Source organism: Pogonomyrmex barbatus, unplaced genomic scaffold (assembly GCF_055798465.1).
Source record: "Pogonomyrmex barbatus isolate J1 unplaced genomic scaffold, ASM5579846v1 scaffold5, whole genome shotgun sequence".
NCBI lineage: Eukaryota > Metazoa > Arthropoda > Insecta > Hymenoptera > Formicidae > Pogonomyrmex > Pogonomyrmex barbatus.
Window position 1 is genome coordinate 9,440,133 of NW_028297149.1, and position 25,956 is coordinate 9,466,088.

Sequence of the window (25,956 nt, forward strand, 5' to 3'; positions counted from 1 at the left end):
AGGAAGTCATCGATATATTCGCGCAAAAGGGCGACCGAACTGATAGGACGGGATCGAAACGAGGGGGGAGTAGTGGCGCGCGTGACGGCAATAATTTCGTTCGTGGTGGTTGGTTCTCCGTTGCCTCCATGATTCAGAGGAGTAATCTTCGTAAAAGAAACGGTACGACCGAGCGGCACGATAAAAGCGTCGAGCCGCGTACAGCTCGCGCAGCTCGTACGTAAAAGCACGATACATGCGCGGCCACCGATTTCGCGGTGGACTCGAATGAATTAACGTTTATTCGGCTTCCGTAGTGCGGTGGTCATACGGCGGTCAGGGCTCCAGCTGCGTTTCAACCCCCTTTATTAATCGACGTTGCCGCCCGTAACTCATCGCCCGTCCTCTCTTACGGTAATTTCTTTCGGCCTTCGATCTCCCCCGCCTGTTGTTAGAGCAGAGTACGTACGCCAGTACGTGGTCCATACAACGACAACTTATTTAAACTACGAGTCCCTTTGACAATGAATCTTGTTGCAGTAACGCAACCGGCTTTTGACGATGTATTCACTTTTACGCGAATGCTTTGAAAGTATTTAAAATATTTAAACCCATCTCGAACGCTGCAGATTTGTAGATCCTTTTTTTAGAGCGGAAGTTTAAGTATTCAACTGTTATATCCGGTGCTGTCTATCGAAAAGCGAGAAACTTTAAAACCATCGAACACACGTGTCGACAATATTCTCGTGAGACGGAAGAAAATTCGATTCCGTAATAAGTCACTCGCACTCTATGCTTTAAATACCGAATCGGAATTTCTCCCACCGTCGCTGTATATAAAGCTTTCCGAGTTCGTGGCATTCGCGAAAGGTCAGAGGTAAAAATATAAAATAGTACGAAAGAGAGACAGAGAGAGAGAGAGAGAGAGAGAGAGAGAGAGAGAGAGGAGAGAAAGAAAAAGAGAAGGAGAGTTATGGCAATGCATTACTTTTCAGGGATAATTCGATCGAGTTCGAGTGCACGCGAAGCACGAAACGCAGAGGAGATTATACAACGAGTAATGGAAAAGAGTGACGGACAGCGAAAAACTGCTCTCCCATGATGGCGGGAATCTGCATCTTTGATCTTCGCTTTGGCTAACACGATAATTGCATCGCGCCGCTGCGAAAGACGCGGCTAGTGAAAGAGAAGACCGGTTCATTTCGTAGAATTGGATATATTTCGGTGGGTGAGCTTTAGGAAGGAGAATTTTCATCGCGGATCCTTTGCGTTCCTTTTGACGAGCATACGAGTAATTAGAATTTATTTTGAGGCAAATGTAGTTTACGCATTGCGTACGAGAAATGTATATTTCAAAGAGTAACCGACAATTTGCTTCATTGTACGTAGCTCCTTTTGTCAAGATACTAGAATAACGTATACGATTTCTGAAAGCAGTCATTACAGTTTTATGCGCAAGAATTTCGGTCGCTCCCATGTTAAACCGTGAGACTCATTAATCTTGTTTAAATGTACCTCGATTTTAACTATGCATTTTAACTGTCGTTGTGTATCAAGAAGGAAGGTAAAAGCAGAAAAAGAAATTTTATTTCGGTCTCTCTAAATGAATATCGCAGTGTGAAAGCACTCACGCTACCTAAGTTATGAATAATAAATTTTACACGTACTAAAATGTCAGGATATTTGACGGAATATCAAATGGAATGCACAAGCGTGATGTTGTTATCTAATTGCTAATACCTCAAATGAGTTATTAATAGGAATGATTGCCGTATCTGACGTGCGAGAGCGTTGCATAAAAGCCGCGATTCGCCGGACGCGTTCTTCATCTAGGTGGATAGAATTCGATTTCTGCGCAATGCGTAGGCAGAGAATAGACACGTCATCGATCACCGTATCACATCGGTTGATCATGATTGGTGGCACAGATCGACGCCTGGGCTCCCGATAATTCCCCACGACATGTGAGAGCGGCATGTGTGCGTGCGTGCGTGCGTGCGTGCGTGCGTGCGTGCGTGCGTGCGTGCGTGCGTGCGTGCGTGCGTGCGTGCGTGCGTGCGTGCGTGCGTGCGTGCGTGCGTGCGTGCGTGCGTGCGTGCGTGCGTGCGTGCGTGCGTGCGTGCGTGCGTGCGTGCGTGCGTGCGTGCGTGCGTGCGTGCGTGCGTGCGTGCGTGCGTGCGTGCGTGTGTGCGTTTACATGCGATTTCGCAGGTGAACCGGCTGACATGCTGGATACGAGACGAAGCACGAGCGTGTGTGAACGTTGAAGGACTACGGACGAAAGCGGGGGTTGCAGCTCCCTCCCCCCCCTCGAGAGATTTTAATGGCGCGATCGTGCCGAATTCCATAAGCCATGGCAATAGCATCCTGAGTTATATAGCCGCTGCATTACTCTCATGATCGTGTACGAATTTTAATGCCGTGTTTCCAGGGGTAAGCACCACGTCGAGTGGATACGGGTTTCGCGGTGAACAGATGGCGGGAGTGAGATAGAAGCGCGCCTACCACCGCCAACTCCGCTGGCTCTCACCTTGGCTTTACGATATCGCAAAACGTCCCGCTTTCGTTCGAGCACGATGGACGTCGTAAGCTTTACGATCGTCCTCCAGCGAACGCAGCTCGCTTTCGCGATATTACAAATCGTTTCGATTTGCCATCCCGTATGCCGGCGCCCGAGAGCTGTTACGCGAAAGAAAAGAATATCTTGATTTTTGAAAACGATTTGTTCAACATGAAATTACGATCAAGCACGATCAATGATTTGATAGACTGGCCGACATTTTATGAGCTATTGTATTCGATATTCAAATGCGTTAAATTAGTTTATTATTTCTTTGTTTTCAGTCAGATATGATTTAACCAGATAGAATTTAATGTCCCGATATAATTATTGTTAAACGGTATAATTATCCTGAATTTATATATCAATCTTGTGAATATAATTTAATTGCATGAGGACAGAACTCAATATAACAGTAATTAAAATTTCATATCTATTTTCAATATTAACAAAATATGTATATTTCCCAACGTGTATGTTATCGGTCGTTATTTAGTATAACAAATAATTTACATTTAATTTATATTAGTAATATAATCGTTCTGCAAAGTCACCTGAACACTTTTGTTTCTTGGCACAAATGGCTCGATATGAAAAAAATAGTCATTTCCAATGTACGACTTGACCGCTGCTGGACTTGGCATACATCCTTGAACGTTGAACTCATTGCGTCTCGAACTTTCGCGTACTCGCGAATGTGCTTCCGGGAGAAAGGAATTTATATATAAAGAAGAAAAATTGGGCGTGGGATATTATTTTCTTTCATCCCTCTCTGTGCAATAGAGAAGCCACACCGTTCTATCGATTTTATCTTATAATGCGTAGCCAGACGTACGGAGCTATTGAATTTTTGATCTATTGATTTAGCTATTGATTTTAGTTATTGATTTTTGCGGAATTTTCCATATTGGTGGTTACGTCATATCGCGCACGACGATGTTTAATTAGATTCGAATTAGCGAGTAAAAAAATTAAGTAAAGAAAAATTCGCATGTTTATTCAGCACGGCTGAAACGAACTGCGTTTCAAGAGAGAATGCTACAAACAAGCATCTAAGACATTTGGATTACCAAGTTGCTACAATATGTGATGGTTTTTGCTTCACTCTACTACTTATCATAATGTATAACATGCATTTCGCCTAAAGGATAACCAGTCTACGAAGGGTTTTAAGCGAAGTCGACGTCACCGCAAGTTCCAGTTTAAAGTTACCGCGGAGTTTAAGTGTAACATAACTTCGAAATTTCTCAAGCTAATTTGGCAATTAATCCACTTACATTACGCAATCCCGCTTAGTAACTATAACATAAATACGCATAGCGCGTTCATTTCCACGAGAGAATCTTCAAGTTGCTTTTCATGTAAATATACCACAGTTCCATAAAGTTGACTTTGACAAAATTCGAAGAGACAAACTTGGCTCGAAAACATTATCAAATAAACAATGATTATTTAATTATCAAGTTTTCTAAAAATTTTCTGCGATTTGCTTGAAATTTTAGCAAAAACGTCGTAAAAAACGCGTTACATGCGGCTAAGACTTCGGTTAAAATTTGGCTCATTAGACGATTCTATTAATACGCTGTAGAGGATATTATCAGGGTCCACTGATGGTACAAACGAGCCATTTTCCACCAAACCATCGCTCTAGCATGTATGAGAGGAGGCAATTCCGTGTACGAGGGAAAGCCTGAAAACCAACTTATATGCAAATTCACGATGTGGTCAAACGATTGTGGTCATAGCATGCCCGATGACCTAGACTAAGAAAACGACACGGTCGAATCGACGAGCGTGTTAGAAAATATAAAAAATTGCTTCGTGTAAGCCACTTGGAAGTAATTCAAGGAGTCTTTCTCTCTCGTGCGTGCCGCTAGTACGTTATCAGCTCTACGAGAACCTAACATTATCATGAAATTCACACGGACAACATAATCTTGCACTAATAATAATAGCGACCGATAAACTATTTAAACTTTTTCGACGGCCATCTTCCAGATAAATAAAATTGTCTAAAGATCACTAACCTCATCGTGCAAGATTAATACATAAGATATATTGCAGCTCGCGTGGGTTAATAGAAGCACTTAATATACATTTTCTCTATTAATATACACGTATATATTTAAAAAAACACACACACACACACACACACACACATTCACACACAAGAGTAAATAAGAATACACCAGTAATGAAGTGGAAAGAAGGTTACTTATTATCAAAGTAAGATACCCTCGCGGGTAAGAGATATAAAAGTTTGTTCTTTATCTTCCATATAAATATAGCAAGTAACTGTATCTTCGCGAATGTGAGCGAGGATACCCGCAAAGCGGACCGTACATCATGACGTATCTTATACCGAGGTTAATATTATACAGCTTTCGCGAAATATCGGATACGTTTTCGGTACTTGAGCCCCTTATAAATTCCGCAGCACAGGTCGTTGACTCGTGGGCACGAGCGATAAAGCGTTCTGATCCGAGTGCGAAATGAACACTTCCTCCGACGATACGAAAGTGTTAAAGAAACCCGGGACAACGATAACACCGCGCTTATTAATCCGGCTAAATCACCCGGGGGGGGGGGGGCGGGAGAGGGCGGTCGGAAAATAATCCCGAAGTTTTCCAATTACGACGTTCGAACGCGCTTGCCGACGATACTCGCGCCGCGGTAAAATCGACCAACGAGACACGCATGCAACCGGACTCATCCGATATCGCGCGCCCCGACGTATAAGGGGGGGTGATTCTCACCCCTGCGTACGATCCACTCTCTTTGTACAGAAAGAGCAAAGTTGTGTTCTACACGCGATTTTAGAACATCGCGCAATAATCAAATCACGCATCCTCAGACGGTGCGAACTGTACGTTATCCCTTATTCGTTATTGCGCGTCCTCGATTTTTCAACTCCCTCTCGGCGTTGCGTGCTCCAATCTTGCAGAAAGAACGTATGGAAGGAAAATGCTGTGGGTGAGCTAGAGCCTCCTCTTCCCTTTCCGCCCCGCTTTTCTCTCCGCTACCCTCATCTGCTGTGTTCTCCATTATCTTTATTACAAAAGCGCCGTTACGTTTAATAGCCCGGCATTACGCTTACCATGCGGAAAACGCCTCGCCTGTATTCTTAAACCCGCTTTCGGTGATAAAGAAGGCGAGATTTACGAGTGTGTCGTATCGTCGCGTGCGACCGACATTTTATACACAAAATATTACGGATAAAATTATACGCCACAGATGTGTCAAGGGATGTATATCAAGTCGTAATTTTATAATATAATAATTTGAATCTTGATCAATGATACTTTTCTCTGAAAACGGATAGGGATTCGAGAGATTAGAGAACGGACGGTCACCTATGAACGGTGAATCACGTAACTTTTCGGCAAGATAATGAAATCGTCTCTTTCTCTCTCCGATCGAATTTTTAGAACCTTTAAAAAAACGCCAGGAAGAAATCTACGGGACGGGAACGGAATTGAAGATGCGGGAGGGCGGCATTGATTAGTTCAACGGAACTGGAAACTTCGGTTATGCAAATGTGGGGCAAGAGCTTGCCCCGGCGAGCTTGCACGCGAACGCGATGCAAGTATCCCCCCCGCCCCCCCCCCCCCCCGCAAAATCTGTATGCACGGCGCGATCTTGTCATGGCGGTGCACGTTCGCGCGCACGCGATCGATCCATTCGTCTGAATTAACTGACGTCGATCAAATCGAACGAACGGCCCGATGCGCACCGGCCCTGGGCCGATATCCGCTGACACTGACCGAATGGAAAAGATTAAATTAAATTCTACGGGAAGCCGCGCCGGCTTGCGTGTTTCATCCCGTTTCGATTTGCGCATCACGTGTGCGTAAGCGAGTTATAACGCATAGGGGGTAGTTCGCGGCGAGTCTCGCCTGTCATAGACCCACCGATACATTCCGCAGGCCTATTAGAAATTTTTACGATAATGTCTCGCACCTATAAAATAAATTTTTCTAGTCTGTTAATCACGCCGTAAAATGTTCATGTCGTGAACCTTTTAATCCGCCGCCTTTTAATCCGTCGCGTTCGCTTGTTGGTCGATCGCGGAATCGGCGCGACGTTCCGCACGCCGAATTACATACGACGCCCTTTCCCGTCCGAGGAAAAATAATTCAGCGAGTCGGTGACGAATGTGCCAAACGAATAGCGACATTTTAAGAGATATGTCGTTGAGATTCACTGCGCTTTACGCTAAAAACCCGATCTCTCTCTCTCTCTCCCTCTTTGTACTACGTAATCTTTTAACGTAAATGTGACCCTTTTTACAGCACTATCGCGAATATTTCACGGGATAACGCTGAGGCATGTCGAGAACCGATTAACGAACGAGCACGGAACTGCTCTTGTTTCACGTTAAATCCAGATCTAAAAACACGTTCCGACGCGGATTCGTTAATGTTGGTTGCTCTCCCGATGCGCGGAGGAAAAAAAAAGGAATTGCTACCGAGCATTTCCATAATCCAAGTTCATCCCCGTCGCATTTTTACGAGCGCACTCGACATAAAATTCCATCCATGCGGGCCTTGTTCGCTTCGCTGAAACAAGAAGGGGTGAAGGCGCGATGGGCTGTCACGCGATAGTACGCTGGAAAACGAAGGGGTCGCGCTAGAGACAAAGGTCGCGCGGACGTTATCCAGGAGGAGGAGATGATACTGGACGCGAAGGGGGAAACAACGAAGGAGGATGAAGATAAACTGGACGATGCGAAAAAGAGAAATGGAATGACATAAAGCAAGAAGAGTGAAACGGAAAAGAGAGAATCGAGTAGACAAGAGTAGAGGAGAGAGGCCATGAGAGATAAAAAGGATACGAACGGATGAAAAGAAAAGAAGCACGATGAAGAGAAGGGGAGAGAGGGAGAGAGGCGTGTTTCAGAGTCTCGGTATTTCACCATGAAACCATGTAACTTCCGACGGAATGTACAGTGGCAATGGTCGCGTGTATATATCACTTCTACCCTTAACCACCGGCCACCCTCTCTACGAGTATACGGCGTCAGCGACGTTCGTGGAGGTGCTCGCTGACCGTGACGCATTTTACGCTACGTGCTCGCTGTCGCGCTGACTGAAATATGTGACTGAAAACACGCGACACATTCGAAATTGCTGTCTTCGGCATGCGACCCTCGAGTCTCTATCGAGTAAGAGACATTGAGATACGTCACTGCATTGTTGCTCAAGTTGAGGTCGAAGGCGGAGTCGTCCAGAGATTTATTCGACAATAAGAAAACATTTGCAAAATCGCTTTTCGCGCGACGTACCAGTGCACAGAATTAAATGTAAACAATATCTTATTTTCGCAACAACTTAGAAGGTAACATCCTACTATCGTACGTTTCAACGACGGATTGCGAGGGAAAGACCGGGTGATGACGTTCGAGCGAGCTTTTCGTAGTAACAGAATCATTTCTCAATCACTCTCTACTCGCACGCGGACTTTCGCGAGCAGATTGAAAAATGAAAGACGACCGAAGCGAAGAGCACAGACTTCGAGGCTTTCTGGACGGCGTCAAAAGAATCACGGGATTCTATTTTTATTCTCTTTCTTTTTCTCTTCTTTCTTTCTCTTTCTCCGTTTGTCTGTCCACCACAGCTCCGATCTCTTCGAGGACAGCTGAATAATAGAACATAGTCGTCGTAGCTCGAGGCTGGCCAACCTGTATTCTCACACCCTCGGACTAGTCGGGAATAGTTGTGAATAACGATGCTCGAGAGAGTGCCAGCCCCTTGCCGACGCTGGCACTCCAAGTACCAGAGCCATCAACCCAACCCTGCCACCCTTCTTCACTCGCTACAGAAGAGAACAACATATACGGTCATGTATGTGTTGACCATGCTTTTTATAAAATAAAATACGTGTCGCGTACCTCCTTCTCGGCACATGCAGAAGACACAAGAAGAAGAAGAAGAAGAAGAAGAAAGAAGTGCTATCGTCTCCTGTTTCTCCATCCCTCCTAAACAAGACGTGACGTGAAAGGCGAACAGAACGGGGTATCGAATTTGAGCGCCAATCGATGGCGAGGCCTCAATCGCCAACTGACGTAAACAGATATTTTTTAGTATCTCGTTCAATTATACGTTCAAAAAATTGAATTTTTATTTCTAATTTTAATTCAGATGTAATAACGAAATCGTTAAGTAAAACAATCAAATAATTATATTATTTCCATTTTGTAAAAATAAAAGTTTTGTGAAAATAAATACACAAAAATTCCGATCATTTTATTTTAACAAAATTATCGCGTACGCATGAGAAAGAGAAAGAGAGAGAGAGAGAGAGAGAGAGAGAGAGAGAGAGAGAGAGATTTGTCCACATGTGCTGATATTATCATTTTCGAAAAAACCTACGTAAAATTTTTTATCGTTCGTTTTAAGTAAAATGGAATAATAAAATAACATGCTCATGAAAATATAATCGTAAATCGTTCACTTTTCAATTAAGCGGATAAATTGAAACACTATTCAGGGAAATCCTCATTTTTCCACTTTTTCTTTAATTAATATTCACCATCATGTCTTGATTAAAATAAATCGTCAATTTTGAAATCGTCAATTTTATGCCGTATCATCAATGTAAAAAAAAAGGAAAAAAAAATGATTTTATCACGAGTTATATACGGACAGCAATGCAGAGGCGCTCGTCGATAAATCAGAATTATCGATGATGCATTATAGCATATGACACAATTCATATTACTATATAAAGGCTGCGTTAAAATTAAATTTAAAAAGGAAGAAAAAAAACTAATATCGTAATTGCGAAAGAGCTAACGGAAGCGTGAAATTGAAATAATTTTGTATCTTCGATTTCATACATATTTATCATTCATTTGAAGTATATTTGTTTTCAAAGGTATAAAAGCGGATTGCAAGATTTTTTTACTTTATACCGCAAAGTTTTTCAGCTTTTGTGTAGTCTACCGACCTCTAACTGTACGGGACAACATCCAATGTGTTAAGCCAGCAGAACAGACAGAGGAGTAGAATTTGGAAACAGTTACATCAAGATAAACCGAGCTAAAACGGTGCAATTAGAGCGCGAGAAGGCCGAGACGAGCGGTGGGCCGCCTGACACTACATGTTTGGCCGAGGAAGACAAAGCAGAAACCATTCGGGGCGCTGGCCACCCCCGCGGGAGTTGACGAGCAAATGGGGCAGAGGGCTGGAAAACCTAACAATGCCCGGAGGTCGTTGCGTCACGACGGAGGAAAGCCAAAAGCGGAGTTTTGCGAAGAGAAGAGGCAAGAGGAAAAGAGTTGATCCGGCCCGGAAGAGCGAAATGTTACTAAAAGTGTCATTCCTCATTCTCACCCCGACGTTACTTAATGGCTTTAACCTGTAAATCCTACAATGAATTTTGTTTAGACCATCCACAAGCGGCCCTGGTTATAGCTGCCATGATGAAATGATAGATTTTAATTATTCGTTAGAAAGGCTGCGAGAGCCACACTTTTTTCTTCGACGCTTTTATTCTTTTGTGCTACTCTTTTATCTTTTTTCGAACTAATGCTAGCATTCATCGTTAAGGAGGAACGAATTTATCGGGAGCATCCCGTGTAAATTCCTCGGTTGGGAAAAATCTATCTGGAGAGGAGAAACGCGTATGATACGCGTACGAGAAGAAGCGTCCAGTTATTTTCTTCCGCGACCATCCGAGCTACACCGATTCGCACCGAGGATACACATGGGCATTCAGCCAACGCGCCATTTCACCGCGAGCACGGAATCCTCTCTCGACACCTACAGAATTATCGCGGCCCGCCTTCCGTTTTACAATTCCCGGGGGATTCTCCGGTAATACGAGGCGGATACTTATTTTCCGACACGGGCGAACGGACGCAGCCGCGACGCGACTGGTTTCGTCGTGAAATCCACCGGAGACACCAGAGGTGTTTTATCGTTTATTCGCTGCATACACATCGAGCGTCGCGATCGAGATTTCGGATCGGATGCCTAAATGTGTTTTCGCCGACCCGCGAGAACTGCACTGTTCGACTGTTATCAGCAGCATTTGTATCTTGTTCAGAAAAATCATATTTATCGCATCTTATTTAATTAATAAACGAAACATGTATTTTGATCTTCTGTCTTTAACTTCCGTCTATCTATTTCTTTATTTAAAAAAATTTTTTATTAGTTATTAAATATATAAATTAATTCAGTGCTTTATATGTATAAAATTCAAACTTATTTATGTGGATCAAATAATGTAAATCTTAGGATCAAAATAATTTTTATTATTTTCTATTAATTTACACACTATATACTTTTAACTTGATAAAAATGTTAAGATTTTTATAGTGTTCAGAATATACAAGACAAATAATCATATCGATGATTATGATTTATTCACGAAAAATATAAATGATGAAAATAGTATATAAAAATATAATTAGAAAAAAGTTCGTATCATGTGAAGATTTCTTTAAAAAAGTCATCATTTATTACAAAAGAAATAATACGTTAACAGCGATAACACAGGCATCGAGTCTACGATGATCTTGCGCATACGAAGCCGGACCCTCATACATGATTTCTCTGATTTCTCTAGAATTCCCTCGTGAAACATTCCGAACTTCCCAAAACTTCAGGATGTGATATATCGAGGAGCTGGGAAAAATTCTATTCCCAATGGAAGAAAACTCGATGCAGCCACGTGTTTTCTTCGCGTGGAAGATCCCATCGTGGGCTGTGAACGCTCCGCGAGGAAGTCGACACAAAATCTCGATGGAAACTTTCGAAAAGCTTCCGCTCGCCTCCTCGACATTACTTCCGCCTTCGTCTTGCTGTCATCCAAAATCCGTTTCCTAAATCTCATACCTAGCCGAAGCTACTTCCCCCGTAAAATCACGCGCGCGTAAAACGGGCAATAAAGAGAGAGAGAGAGAGAGAGAGAGAGAGAGAGAGAGAGATGAGAATACACGCGCGCACTTTCCCATGGAAAACGGAAAAGAATTAACGAACCGAGAAGCACTTAAATCTATCGTCGCAAGACGATGAAATGCTAGGAAAATTATCGATACAAAGTTTTTCGAAGAAAATTCGAAAAGTAGTTAAACTCCTTTCTCATTAATTACAGTGTTACAGCGACAATTTATTTATTCGATTGACCTATTTACCATTAATTCGAGAAAATAAGTAGAATTACATCTTTATTATTAATTTCTGAAATATAAATTATCTATCATTAGCAAAACTGAGCAGAAGTGAATAGAAAAGTTATCCGAACATTAAAAATCAACCTCCTTTTAATTATTATCGGTCTGCCTATCCTACTATATTTTTTACATCTCGAGAGATCGTATCCCAACAGAATATGTCAGTGGCCAATGAAAGCGAAGAACTGCAGCCGTCGAGAATCAAGCCTTTCGAAAGAATTGGCTCGCGGAAGGGGGTAAAACCGATGGCATAAGTGATTTCCATCAGGAGACGTTTAAAGTACTGTGCAAAGATGTCGACGCTACTACCACTATCGGAGATCGGAGGCAGGCCTTATGGGGAACAAGGGGATGAATAGAAACTTCGAGGGCGATGAAGATGGCGAATTCGAGACAGACGAAGGCGGGAAGCGAGGGAGAAAAAAAACGAGAGAGAGAGAGTGCCAGAAGAGAGAAAGAAGCGACGGCAGGAACGCATTCGACGTTCGACTTATTCAAATGAGCCGATAGATTGAGCCACGAAGGTGCCATTTGTTTCTTTCTCGAAAGCTTCTCCTACACCCCCAACCCGATTTTGTCGCCGAGGCTATTTCTCTTTTTCCCATTGCCACATGGTATCTCGAACGGATTTCATACCGCAATTGTTAACGTTGAAGGAATGATTTCAAATAAATTACGAGCTTGATAATGTACTATCATTCGATAATATCGCTAAATCACGTTTACTCTGTTATTATGTAGATAACGATGTAATGCGGTATGTAATAATCATAATTTTTGCATTATTTCGTATTTCTACCTATTCAAATAGAATGAAAATAACGCAAAATGACGATGAAATTTAACTGGGCGAGAGATAAGAAATGAACTGAGAAATTAGTTGCCTGGATCCGTACATATATACCCACACATATACACTTGTGAATGCATCCGTGACGCTGACCAGTCAGGATAATGGTCGACCGCGAAGAAGCGAGCAATTTTCATCGTTAACGAGTGCGGATCACGAGAATAAAGATAAAAATCGTCGAGAGAAAAGCGGCCGAATAAGAGAAACGAAAGTGTAAAGATGTGTATGTATATATATATATATATATATATATATGCTTCATTATAAACAAGATATTGCATAAGAAAAGATTATCTTTTACAAAAGAATATATTTAAATCTTCTTTTCTAGTGTTCATAAAAATCTATAATAATTTCTGGAATATATATTATCGTATATACAACAAAATTTTTTCTAAAAAACTAATTGGAATTGATTGCGAGCAATAAAGTTTCGAAACGTGATACTCGTTTATAAATATCCCTCTCATTTGTAATATAATTTAACATGCAAATCATGTTAATGCATGTAAACAAATATGTTACACAATATTTGGACGATTTAATATAAAATAATAATATCGCTGAATATAAATACATTACATTTGGGGTTTTATCTTTGCGATTTATGACGGAGATTATAATTTTAATGATGACATACATAATGAAGACGCAGAGGGTTAAAATAAAAGCCTGAAAAATAGAGAGGATAGAGACGGAAAAAAGCGGTGCAACGGGCCGATGGGGCATTCCTTCCGATTTTCCACGTCATTTCTCCGCATCCGTTGCGATAGAAAATTCCCTCGACCCGTGATACGACGAAGAGAGGAGAAAGACTCAGTCGACCGAACTCGAATCGGTGCGTCCGCAGTAACGTGTGAGAATCGCAAGCGCGAACTCTCTCCGCCGGTCGTTCTGCACGTGTTACTTCCTCTTTTTCTTCCACCCATCCGGTCGTTCGGCGCACCTACCCTACACTCCTTTTCTCTCTTTCCCGCAGTTTCTCACTTTCGAGTCTGTCCGGCACCAATGTGAAAATCAGCACGAGGGGGGAAGGGGAGAGCGCGGGAATGTTCCTCGAAACTCTCTTTTATACTTCCGTTCGATTGACGCTGAATCGTAACGAGCGCCCGCCGGCTAAAAAACACGATCGCGCGTAATCGGCGCCCTTATGTGATTTTAATCGAGCGGCTACGAGCCGCATCCGGGATTGCGATTTATTTTTTTCAACGACGTCGAGATCCTCGTATAATAAAAATGTAACTCCTATCCTTAATGGTATCAATCATTATTTCAGTTGTATCGCGCGAAGATATATCTGTTTAAGTGGAGTAATCTATTTTTATTGAACGGAAACGCGTTTTTTTTTTTTTTTTTTTTTTTTTTACCAACAAGATAGACGAAATTGCTAGGATATATTTTTGCTCCGTCATGATCAATGTCTTTGGAACCTCTCGTCGAAGAATTATTTTTTTTTTTACTCGTAAAAAAATATCTACTTGGGAGACATTTTAGAAGAGATACTTGCGGGTCTTCGGTTGAAACACGATCGAAAAAAGCGGAGGTGAAGCGCGAACATGAAGAGGAAGCCATACCTCCTCCATGATATCGGAAGTAGTCACGATCTATGTCAATATGCACACGCTCAGGAGTGCAATGCACCTGGGTCTCTCGCGTGTAACTAGTAAATGTAACCTTATATCCCGCTTCAAAGGGAGAGAGAACAATAAAGACGTTGCGTCAAACTCGGTCTTCCTGCTGTGACCGTGAGAGCGCAATTACGTTCATTCGTAATGTGCTACTCATAAAATAAAAGCTGTCCCATTGTCTCTTTGCTTTTTCCTCCATGGCGTGCCAAGATAACGACTTTTCTGAAAGCAATGGCGATTACGTTGACCTTGCTGTAAGTGGCGTCTATCCGGGAAACACGCGGGAACACGCGGTAATTTATAAGGGAACACGCTCACGTTTCTTACGCATTGCGTTTCCGGCGTCGTACGGCGGATCCCTCGGCGAAATTTCGAATTCAGCGTGCGCTGAAATGCGAAGCAATAAATTTCAACGAACAATCATTCGAGGGATCGGCTTTTAATGACCCTACCGCATACCGCGATATTAGAGCAACCCGATCGATTAGGCACCGAATGTTTCGTGACTTTTTTTCCCTCTCTCACGACGGAGAAAGCCTCTAAGACTCTCGACCGAAGCGATCGATTCATTTTATTATTTGCCCGGTCCAATTCCACATTTAATAAAGTTCTTTTATCTCGGCTCTATTTATTCGCATTTAATGAGAAAACGCGAATAAACGCGACGATTCTTTGTTTAAAGCTATTGCGCCGTTTATCACAAAGAATGAATGCCTTGTGTCGGCAATATGCAGCAGCGAATCTGATTAGAGATAAATTTAGGCAATTCGAGTTCTTTATTAAATAGAAATCACTTTGATCTATAAACGCGTGACAATTAAGAAGACAATTGGCATGCATTTATCTCTTTTTAAAACACGTATAATTACATTACTTATGAGAAAAACACACAAGTAAGTAATTTGATTGAATGTTCATTCATTCGCTACCTGTTCCGCTATCCTGCAAGTGAATAATAGAAATGAAAAAAAAAAGAAGGAATAAAAGACAAAGGACCTAAGCTAAGTTCGCGCCGAGCCATCTTTCACCATCTTTTCGTCCCAGCTCTGTCGCCTCCGCGCTTCCATGCTTTCACGAGTAAGAAGTCGCTTTCGAGCCCGTAAAAGTGAATGCATAAAAGTGCACGTCGCGAATGCATAAAATGGCGAATAAACTCCGTCTCGTAGAATATTCGTGCTTACTTCTTTCCCTCTTTCTCTTCTCCGTTTCTCTTTTCTCTCGTGTCTCCCCCCTCCCCTCCCCCCCCCCGCGTTCTCCTCAGCCCCGGACGTTGCATACGAGCTCGCACACTCACCTTTCCCCTGCACTTTTACACCCCTCAGCCAGGCATCGAGCTATAGTACATCGTCTATATTCGAATCGACTTTCACACGCCTGCCATCCGGACCAATCTTGTACCCCATCGCCACGGAGGTCGTAACGTTGCGGGATAAGTGCCAGAAAGCTTGCATATTCTCCGCGCCTTTGACAATATCGACTACATTCGACTCTTGAGATTTTCATCCTCGACTTGAGAGATCTTCGAGCGAAAGGCTGGAAACAACGTGATATTGGAAGGACAGTGGGATCCTAAGGACTCGGAGAATTCTCCGCGAAGGGGAGCATGCACGATAAAGCGAAAGATCACTGTCGCTTCTGTAAGAAAATTGCGCGCGTAAAAGATCGTCTCTCTAGAGAAAGGATCCGGTATCAATGGAAAATGAAGCAGCTTGAAAATGAAATTACGTATCTTAGTCTCGCATCTATTCAACATTGAGATATCGATGCCGCCGAGGTGCGGCAAGTGGGAGACGCGTGGGAAGCTCAATGCATTTTGCTCGAAAAAGAGTCCCCACTGAATTTTTCTCATTATTCTTCTTTTTTTATTCTTATTTTTCTTATTTCGCGCAGAAGTCACGCAGAGGCGTGCCGGGAATATAGGCATATGCTTTGTATGCGCTTTGCACTATATGCGTGCAAAACGCGCGTCTAAAGCCGCGCTTGTATATCATGTACGATCAAGCCGGCCGGATATCCGCGCTTTTCGCGTTATCCTTCGAATAACTCGAAAAGTCTGTTCCCTCGCGCGACAAGTTTTTCCCCCTTTTTCCCCTCCAGTCATTCGTGAATACATTAGCCATTTTTAGATATTGGACGTGCGATATCGCCGCATCATTGACAGCGAATTGCCGCGACGCGGTGCCGTTTCCTCTTGAGCGCAGTTTATCCGCACTTAAAGCAGCGCGAAGACGGCGGCTGTCCCTGGCTGAAAGAGAAAGGGGAACGGATGCCAGATGTGAAAAGATGAAAGTACAGCTAAGTACAATGGGCCCTCGGAAGACGATGAAGATGCCGTGAAAGATGCGGTAAAGGGGGATGCAGCGAGTTTTGTTCGCGTTCGCACTTTATTTATGCCAGTTCACGCGTACAAACAGTCAGCATACCGTCTCTCCGTGCACGCCGTCGACGCGGAAAGACGATGTTGCGAATGGCGAAGTGAGAATGTAAATCAGACGACGCGCGAGCCGGAGTTACGTAACACGAGCGGTACAAGGAACATACGTCTTTAACGCGCCGCAACGCAGACAGACAGTTTCGCCGACAGCGCAATTCAAAATTTCTTTACGTTCGTATCTTGCGATAAAAACGCCCCGCGATATTTCCGCTAAGATATTCGTTCTCCATCTCACCGGATATTCCGGAGATACGCTATCCTCGCATGCACACATCCGCGATTTAAAAAAGATTTCGCGTGACAGTATTATGTGCATGTGAATGATGTCCTGCACAACAATATTATTCGATAATGTAACCACGGCGCCGAGGGTGGGGGAGGAGGGGGGGAGGGGATAAATCCGTTTGATTGATATAAAATTTGCATTGAAATACATAGATAGCTACGTCTCTCGCCACGTTATTGTGAGGTGTGAAAATGGCGCGCGTCGGGCGACTCATTCGATCGCGGACCCATTCGATCGAATCTCGCGAACGTCACGGCGATCGGAAACGCGATTGAAAATATTTACGAGGATGTGGATGTCAGGGCGCATCATCGCGCGAAAGGATCGTCCGTTTCCCCGCGGCATTCGAGACAGGTATATCCGTTCCGAAAGCCTTTTGCGTCTGACCGGGTTCGATTGATCGTTCTACCTCCGGCTGATATATATTCGAGCACACAATGCGGCTCGACTTTAATATATCGCCGATATTACCGGCTTGCGGAAACGCGGCGAGAAGGGGTAACGTGGAAGTGGGAAATGCGAGCAGAAAAAAAAAGAGAGAGAGGGAGAAGAGAAGGAAAACAAAAACGGAGAAAAAGAGAGGAAGGGCCTCCGGAAGTTCACACAGGTTTTGAGAGAAAACTTCGTAAAATCAACGGATAAAGTGACGGTATAGTAATATCGACGAGCTGCCAGCTTTTTGATGTTCCCCAATTTCGCTAACTGGCTCGCTCCACAAGTGAATTGCAAACCGTTAAGCGACATCGACTATTTGCATTTCGATTGCTCATATATCGCTCGTATATTCGTTACGTAACATATGACATTGCGAAAAATCATTTTTAATCGCTGGATTGGCCGAGGAGGAAGCGCTGCAAGTAAATAACCAATTAAACGGCGGAGCTGCATTTAGATAATGTCGGGGCATGCAAAGCTTGGCCGAGGGGCCAGCTTAGAGATTATTCGTCTTTAAATCATTTTCCGTACCGATTCCCCGCCTCTCCCGGTAATCGCAAGCCGGTTGCAGCGTGAATAAATAAAGACGCTCGGTGCAGCTTTAGCGAGGAGAGGAAACTGCGCTTCCAAAGAAAAGTTATCTTGCCGTGGACGATAGAGATCGTTGCGCGGATGAAATGAGATAAATCGCTCGCGGACTTTTTCTTCAAACTTCACTTGTTTTCATATATAGACAAAACAAAAAAGAATTCGTTTATCTAATTTTTTTTTTTCAACCAGTCGTTCACCGCGTCTGTTCCCATTGCTGAGCTCGCGCGACTTGATGAATTCCCCGGTGCGGAAAATCATTTTCTCATTCATCCCCGGAACATCGTCCGCCCCTTTTTTTCGCGTCTGTCTTGTGCGTCTGCTCAAGCGCAAAGAACCCTCCAGCCGCGACGCGGGCTTGATTTCAATTAAGCACGCTAACTCCACCGAGACACTCTTTTTTCCCAGCTGCCGCGTCGCCGATGCTTGCATTCAGCGCGCTGAAAGAAGTCTACTTGCGGTGACGTCGGCACAAAAATTTTACCCCACTTATTTTGCCCGCTGACGAGACGCGGCGTTGGGTAACGAGATGATGAAATGCGAAAACATCAAAAACATCACGCTTAAGACACTCATAAAATAGAATTTTAAATTTAAATCGCCGTGAGTCTGGGATAGACATGTACACCTTACAAATACATCGCTAATAGATTTCGAGGTTGACAACCAACTGACCCCATCGTGACTTTATTCCCGTAACATTATTCCCATAACTCAATCAAACAAATATAAATGTCAATTTCCAGCAAAAACCGCGCGGCCCAATGACGCGTGCAAAACGCATCTAGGTATATATACATACAAACATATCCATCTCGCAGGACGTAAAAGCGGAAAAGATGTCGACAAGCAGAAGGGAAGTCTCATGTCGTTTCAACAACGATGCCGATATTATCCTCGAGTCTCGTCGAGAGCGAGTCTTTCGATGTACGCGCTTCGTTCCACTGGAAAAATATTTATTCGACTACGATGGGAAGGAGAGTCTCTCTCTCTCTCTCTCTATACTAGCGACGCACTGTGCACAGCTCATGTTCTACGAGCTCGCATCGGCGGCCCCTTTTGGATTTCGTCAGCAACGAGAAGTCTCAATCCTCTTGTAGTAACGAGCGAACACGGGCTCGGGAGTCCGAGGTTGACGTTGCGTAAAAGGTAAAACGTGGAACGTACGTCTCGAGTTTGGTTTCGTCGAGCGCTTTTTGCGAATAAACTACGTGACTGATATCGAAGGAAAGAATGTATTCGTGAATACGTATGTCGTGTGTGCTCGTGTCTCCTCTTGTCCCTTGCATATATGTACATAGATGCATGCGCCTATACGGCTGCGATACATATACAAATACACCCCCCCCTCCACTACATACATACACACACACACACATGCGTGAGCATGTAATTCCAACATCATAGGCGCCACGATGCAGTGGAATGTTTAGCAAATACGCGACGTCCCCATAATACGATTTTCTATATAGTTTCAGATGCTCTTCCATGCTCTTTGTGAAGAATCAGGAAGAAACGATGGCATGGAGATTTCTTCTTCATTGAATATTTCCCTTCGCGAGAGATGCCGATTCTAATGGTTTCTAAGGAAGCATTTGTAAAATATGATAAAGCTTCTTTTATGAACTGCATTCTGCAAACATATTCTACATTATTCATTAAACGTATCAATTTGCTTTAGTAGAACGTTCTAATGTCACGAACGATTAGGAAGCTCCTTCGAAAGAGGTACACGGCGCTATGTTCGACACGAAATTCCATTTCGCGTACATAGTTGACGAAGGATGAAATAAATCGGCAGACCGCGACCACGCTCGATTTGATTTCGATCCTAAAACGAGCGAGAACGTTCGAGGTTCGCGTTAATTACTAGCAATTTCGGCGTTTCGCCGCTCTTTAAACACTATCTTGGGAATTAAGCGCGGTACTATATTGTCGATAGAGAGAGAGAGAGAGAATGAGCAGTGTGTAGGAGAGAGAAAGGAAGGAAAAAGGGGGAGAGGAAGAGAAAGAGAGAGAGAGAGAGAGAGAGAGAGAGAGAGAGAGAGAGAGAGAGAGAGAGAGAGAGAGAGAGGGAGGAGTGGGCTGGAGAAGACGCTCGTTTCTTGCAGCCGCGTTTACAATTTATAATCCTATTACAGGATTCGGGATACTCACCGGTATGCGTCACTCCACTCGACGAAGCGAAAGTCCCTCTCAAAAGGTATCCCGAGCTCTTGAACACAAAAAGAAAAGAAACTTGAGTATGTTGTAAATAAGGCAACCACTCGATCATTAATTATAGTCACATTAATTATACGGCTCGCTATTACGATTGCAGTTCAGATAAGGATACTTGTAATTTAAAATAATATTACGCCAAGCAATGTATTCGCAAAGCAACGTACATACACATAAAATTTCATATTGACAAATTTAATATCGAAATCCCTTTGTATTTGTAAATGATATAACTATAATCTCTCTCTCTCTCTCTCTCTCTCTCTCTCTCACACACACACACACACACACACACACACACACACACACACACACACAATTAAATTAGATATGTAAAAAATATTCTTTTTCAAAATAAAATTAGTTGTAACAACAATGCCGTATGATAATCGAGAGTAATATCAATATATTACTCTCCCATATATGCCTCTACCAGGCATTTCCAGGAAATATATCATTAATGACCTTACTCGCGCGAAAAGAGAATGGCAGGGCGTTAATTGATTTTTCATTCGACAAAGCCGCCAGAAGCTCTTCAGCGTCCCGTAGACGGAAAACGAGCAGCTCGCGATGGAAATCCTCGTGAAAACAGTCGGCACATCCAGCAACAGGCGGATTCGAAATCCTCTCAGCGGAAATCTTTCTTCCCTGGAATATTTAGCGGCCGAGCGAATCTCGCAACGGACGCAATGAGAATGCACGGAGAAAATCGTTCCTTCTCAAGGGAATTTGAAAGTTCCTCGGAAAACGCTTTAATTTTACGTGAAATAGCGCCACCACTTTCTCAAAACTCCAGCAGCTATTTCAGACGCGACTGCGTCAACGCTCTCTGCCGAAAAGAGATCCCCTTCTTCTCGAATCGTAAACAGCAGACGTGTATAAAACAAACGTCTCATTCCACTTAACAAAGGGCAGAATGTGTCTCGCTGCAATGTTCACGCAAACGATAATTCATGTCCAAACGTAATGCCGTTCATTTTAACGAAGTCGCGGACGAAGCCGGAACGCGGAAGTTCCGGTAAAATTAATTTTCTCACACGGCCCTTGTAGTCCCAAAACGGAAATCGCGAGGACCCGGTGCAACTAAACGCGAGGCGCACGTGCAATTCATTTCGCTCATTCATTATAGATTTTAATACCAGTCGCGTCGGGATCTCATCATAAATTAAATTCTGACAGACGAAACTCCGACGGCACGGTCGAATCTGTGGAATACGATCTGTGCGATCCGACGGAAATGCGGAAATTGTAATTTTTGGAGATAAAGCTTCCGATTTCACGAGCGTGATACGCGCTCTGTAGTCAATGAGTTAATTTTAATTTCGCTAATTTTGATTTCACACGAGCGAACTGAATTTTAATGAAACTCACAGCGAGCGCGGACAGCCGGCACATTTTGAATATAAAAATATTTATAATATTTTTTTTTATATCCTACAGATTATATTTAGCGTTATATTAAAACGCACAAGAATAGCGTTTTTATTGTAATATAAATATATACTTTGTGACATACATAGGTGGAACCATGGAAATTTATTAATATTGTATTAAATGGCGTAAATAAAGGAAACGTAATTACAAGGAAACATTATGACAGAATATATTACGAACAAGTAATCGCGAGAGGTAAATGTGCGAATTGAAAGAATGATAAATATTAGGATTTACGCCAATGCGGATTCATCGACGAGCTCAATGTGTGTTCATGTGACTGTGACGTTCACACACTCTCCGACATCCCAGAACACGTCTCGGGAGGGCACGCGAGGAGAGGCCATTAAGTGGCACCAACCAGTTTTCCCGTCGTTTCGCGATACCACTGGCTGGCAATATATTTTCCCTCCCTTTTAATTACACGCATTACTTACGCTCGTTAATTAGTCTCTAGCTGAAGATCAGAAAGCCAGGAGGGTGAGTGCCAGACATCGGATGCAGGCATTTGCGTCGAGTGCTGTGCACCCCCCGTTTCCCCTTTCCCATTTCTGCGAGGAGAAATCTCTTTTCGCTCGATTATAATGTCGATCTCACGGCCTTTCTACTAAATTAGAAGAAACTCTTATTTATTTACAGCTGAAGAGATAAAATAATTGTCGCAATTTTAGAAAATAAAATTGAATAGTAGCAAGGGAAATCTATCGGTCTCTTAATCAAGTAATTTATGCAGCGTAAAATTGATTTAATCCATTAGCGACAGCTGGCAACTAATCTATTTACAACGAATTAAATAAAGGGAATATTATCGTTTCTGATAGTTATCATAATAGAATTTAAAATAATTATGCACTAACGCCATTATCGAGACACTAAGAGCTAACTCTCTGAAATTCTCATCGGTAAAGCTCGAGTAAATCCAAGTATTTCTGTACGTCATGGAAAAAGAGTTTTATGCTTTCAATTCAGAAAGTATCGCGAAGGATGATCGGACGGGGCAGAGAAACTCAAGTTTCCCCCTTCTATATATATAATACTTTTCTCCCAATTCTTCTATCCGAGAAAGCCGGCTTCTTCCCCGCTTTAAAATCTGAAGAAGCCGACGCTACCCCTGGAGAAGTAGATGACAACGAGGAGGAAGAAGAATAAGATCGTCGGTAAATCGTCGGCGGAAAATCAGTCCTCGGTGATTTTTATACAGCGACATTTCGCTGTGTATTACTATGATATGCCGAGCGCTAAGTTGAAAGGGAATAAGAGGGAGGCGCGTTCTTCTATTTGCATCGGAGCTTGCCATTCTCCTTTCTTTGCGGTCTCAATTACCGATGCGCCATTGTCGGCCGCTTCTTTCAATTTGCCGAGTGGCACTTCAATGTACAGTTGCTGAATGTGGTAAGCTACTTATAAGAATGGGATATGAATATCGACCGAGGACGTTTGGAAATCGTACGATTCACCGAGCGTCAAGTGCGTTTCGGCCCTCGTGCAATACGACTTACGTCTCGCGACGAAACTGTCGAATCAAGTAAATGGAAGGCATCTTCTTCTATGTGATACCATGTTTCATTCCATTTGCCTCGAGGCCGCAGTGCCACGCTACGCAAAGAATTGGCGAACTAATAACGGAAACACGTTACCCTCTTTTGAAATATCTTTCGTTCGAGTATCATCCCCCTATATAGTTCGTGATCTATAGCTCTCCTTTGACGTCGCGACTGTTCATATCGAGAGGATGCTTCATGAAGATACATGCACCGAGCTATCGGGAAATATAGAGTCACGGATCCGTGCTAATAATTTTACAAGTTGGTCGATAAATTTCTAGTAAGGAGTATGGGACTGCACCGTGAAAATCGTAAGCGTAGAAACGCGATTTGACCGTATATCACAACGCTGCACTAGGGGAAAAAACTTTACCACCCATTGCTACGAAATATAGCACCCTACGGTATAGGAAGAGGAGGATCCAGCAGCGCGTACCGTCCGCCGCTGTCTCATACGTGCATATAACTACTGGTTATATGGTACAAGTGACTGCGATAAAATATAAGCAAGACCAGCTATTTCGACATCTTAAACAGAACAGGATATTGTAATGTATCAATTTCATACTTCATAAGCTTTTTATAGAAGTATCACGTCTTTAAAATGCAAAATTGTTTTTGTTTTTCACCTGACTGTAAAGCTTGGGGACAAACTAAGCAAAAAACGCGAATGTACATGAAACAAACAAACTTTTTTTAACAAATACGACTGATGTCGCAAATGGAAACGAACTCAAATGTATATCGATGAAAACAGTGTTTCAAAGGAAAAAAAAACTCGTCATGTTTGTTCACATTCGTTGTAAATCTTCATTCATTTTTACTATCTTGAATTCGATTTATCTTAAAGTAAATTAAATATTACGAAAAAATTTCGTTTAAAATATTTTTCCTTTTGATAATATTAAATAGATTTGAATGTATAAAATTATTTTTGAGAATCCATCGTGATCACGATTGCGCCACTCTCCGGTTTTTTTGGACGGATCTCCGGCTCTCTGGTAAATAGAAAGAATATAATCTCTCCATTTCCTGATGACTTTTTTCACGAATACGAAAAAGTGTAATAGTGACGGTTCTATATATATTATTATATTATTATTTTATATTTGTATGAGTAGTACTTATATATTGCTTTCTCCGGCTTTTATACGAAATCTCCGGCAAAAAACATTATTTTTCGATGATCTTTTTTTAGAGGAGGCAATATTTTCTTTAAAAAAGAGACATTAAGTGATTTAAAATGCGTAGAATGTATCAGTGAATAATAAATTAATTTTTGACGAATATTTTGACTGATAAGGTGACAACCGTGATCCTATGATAAAATATACGATATAAACTCGTTTGATATATATAATTTAAAACGATTCGTTTTTATTCATGTGATCCGCTTCACCAGTTGCATAAACAGATCATGCCTTTCGAAGGAGTTCAACGAAAATGTAAGTGTGTCATCTGATCATGACAACTGCTTTGCGTGGCGTACTTTTACCAATGCCTCGTTTCACTTTCGCATAAGGCTTACTACATCAGGGTCATTCGCGCCGTTCGTTCGCGTTGTGAGTCGAGTTTGCTCGCTTTCTCTCTCCGTGAACTTGAAATCGAATTATGCACGCTTACGCAGCCAAGCGGTTACGCAATTCGTCGTGATCCCAAACGCGTCGATACGCTGTCACAGCGTGAGGCTGAAGCTGCTAAAAATACTAACAGTTCTTTACGTATCAACGATTATCAGAGAGATCATAGGATCTTCCTTCTGGATTTAATTACAAAATTGTTATGTATTCGATCTTTTTAATATATATATCTATTGACGTTAAATATTAAAACACGTTACGATAAAAAAGTAATGAAATTTCTGTGAAAAATAAATGGGCACTACAACGAGCAAACAGGTCGCAAATGAAATTTGCACGTAACACAAGCGAAATTGTATAGCGGGATTGCTCAGCGCGAGAGTTGTACACCGCAAATTAGATCTGCTTGATTTCTGATAACATTTACGAACTCTCGGTTAGCTTATATACAGATACACACGCTCCGATTAACGAATTACCTGTCGCGCGTCTCCGTCGTCCTCGAAGGAAATGAAGTCGAAGCAACGCCGGAAAATTGGAGACACAGGCGAGAAGAGCGGAACTGGATTTATCGCTTAGGATCTCTGCTCAGATCTCCGGCGGTAATATCCGACGGTAATTCAACTCGTCTCGAGGATATCTTATGGCAATAACAGAATAATTACTATTCCCACGTGCAATACGTATAATCATTAAAACGCGACATTAATTATTATTAGTGACCGGGGAAAGCCGAGTTTCGCCAACCCGCGTCGCGAGAGCATAAAGATAGATGATAACTTGCCTTTTAACTGTTTGCTAACCGATCTGTCATTGCTATCTAATTTCATCGCGAGCTATAAAGCCGCGGTGCGTAGTGCTCTCGCGCGATATTCTCTTTTTGTGCACGTAAATACCTAAATACCATGTAGAAAAAAAAAAAAAAAAATAAGCACGCCTCGTTCCGCAGAGAACGCACCTTCTTCGCCGTTTTGCACCCGCCCTATTGTGCTCTAAGCAACAGTCTACGAGTGCCTATCACGTTGTGTCGTGCCAGCTGCGAAAATGTCGGGCTCCACACGCGCCAGTGGCCGCGTTAATTATGAGAAGCGAGATGAGCGAAATAAAGAAAAAAAAAAAAAATCGCGGGGCTCGCGGGGCTCGCGGGGAGGAAAGAAAGGGCCGAGGGCCCTGAAAAATTCCCCCTCGCGTCTACGGCGAGTACAATGCGCAACGTGCGATTCCCACCGACCGACAT

At 42.7% G+C, this 25,956-nt stretch overlaps 1 long non-coding RNA gene across 1 annotated transcript in view; it reads right to left on the reverse strand.

Moving 5' to 3' along the window:
• Positions 1–25,956, reverse strand: part of LOC148935435 (uncharacterized) — an 88,226-nt gene that overhangs the window by 30,207 nt on the left and 32,063 nt on the right. Inside the window, exon 2 of the long non-coding RNA XR_016140481.1 lies at positions 20,099–20,156. This is a non-coding gene — a long non-coding RNA (uncharacterized LOC148935435). The remainder of the gene's footprint in view (positions 1–20,098; positions 20,157–25,956) is intronic.